Source organism: Parus major, unplaced genomic scaffold, assembly GCF_001522545.3.
Source record: "Parus major isolate Abel unplaced genomic scaffold, Parus_major1.1 Scaffold720, whole genome shotgun sequence".
NCBI classification, from domain to species: domain Eukaryota; kingdom Metazoa; phylum Chordata; class Aves; order Passeriformes; family Paridae; genus Parus; species Parus major.
Window position 1 is genome coordinate 1 of NW_015379604.1, and position 1,471 is coordinate 1,471.

Below are 1,471 nucleotides of genomic sequence, written 5' to 3' on the forward strand. Positions count from 1 at the left end.
CAGATGTGTCACAGGGTCACAAGGACACAGGGACGGATCACAAGGACATGAGAGGACACACCAGATGTGTCACAGGGTCACAAGGACACAGGGACAGATCACAAGGACACACAGACACACCCTGAGGACATCAAGATGTGTCACAGGGTCACAGGGACACAGGGACAGGTCACAGGGACACGAGAGGACACACCAGATGGGTCACAGGGACATGAGAGGACACACCAGATGTGTCACAGGGTCACAAGGACACAGGGACAGGTCACAAGGACACACAGACACAGCCTGAGGACATCAAGATGTGTCACAGGGTCACAGGGACACAGGGACAGGTCACAGGGACATGAGAGGACACACCAGATGTGTCACAGGGTCACAAGGACACAAGGACAGATCACAAGGACACACAGACACACCCTGAGGACATCAAGCCCCGTCACACGAACACAACACCACCCACAGAAGTGACACCAGCACATCACACGGTGACAGAGGGACACAGCCCCCCATTCCAAGGACCCCCCAGGACCCCAGTGGGTGTCCCCAGCTGCTCAGGTGTCCCCAGGTGACACCTCGGTCCCCCGGTGTCCCCGGTACCTGATGCGCAGGGGCTCCAGGCGCCACAGGGACCTGGCGTGGGTGCACACGGCGCCGCCCTCGTAGTTGACGACGCTGCTGGGGGTGGCGGGGAGGGGTCAGCGAGTTGGGGACCCCCACCCCAGCTGTGTGACCCCATCCAGGTTTGGGGACCCCCTCCCTGGGGTTTGGGGACCCCCCCGGGCTTTGGGGACCCCCTCCCCGGGGTTTGGGGACCCCACCCTGGCTGTGTGTCCCCCCTGGGGTTTGGGGACCCCTCCCCCAGGGTTTGGGGACCCCCCACCCTGGCTGTGTGTCCCCCCTGGGTTTGGGGACCCCCCCTGGGGTTTGGGGACCCCCACCCCTGGCCGTGTGTCACCCCCAGGGTTTGGGGACCCCCCCGGGGTTTGGGGACCCCCCCAAATTTGGGGACCCCCACCTGCGCTCCTCGCCCTGCTCGGGGGCCGTGGGGGTCAGGCACTCGTCCATGTGGCCGTGGAACAGGCGCATGACGTGGCCGCCGGTGACATAACCTGGGGACAGCGGGGACAGCGTGGGGAGGGGGCTCGGGGGGTGGGGGACCCCCCCAAAGTGACATTTGGGGTGTCGCAGGTGTCACACCTTCCTCGCAGCCGGAGCAGATGGGGTTCATGTTCCACAGCGTCTGCATGAAGGACGCGTCCACCTGCAGCTCCCCCGAGGCCGTGGACAGGTGCTGGGACACGGGGGGGACACGGGGGGGGACATGGGGGTCTCCATGGGGGCCGGGGAGGCGTGTCCCCAATGTCCCCAATGTCCCCAAGTGTCCCCAAGTGTCCCCAGTGTCCCCAAGTGTCCCCCCATACCAGGTACACGCTGACCAGGATCAGATCAGGGGGGATCCCCGTGTCCCCCC

The 1,471-nt window shown here is 65.1% G+C and overlaps 1 long non-coding RNA gene across 1 annotated transcript; it reads right to left on the minus strand.

Annotated features, from left to right (window-relative positions):
* Positions 1 to 589: 589 nt before the first annotated feature.
* Positions 590 to 1,289, minus strand: LOC107199444. Its single transcript, XR_001519222.1, has 3 exons — positions 1,198 to 1,289; positions 1,016 to 1,109; positions 590 to 672 (listed from the first exon to the last, which is right to left on the minus strand). It is a non-coding gene; the product is annotated as an uncharacterized LOC107199444 (long non-coding RNA).
* Between the last annotated feature and the right edge of the window lie 182 nt (positions 1,290 to 1,471).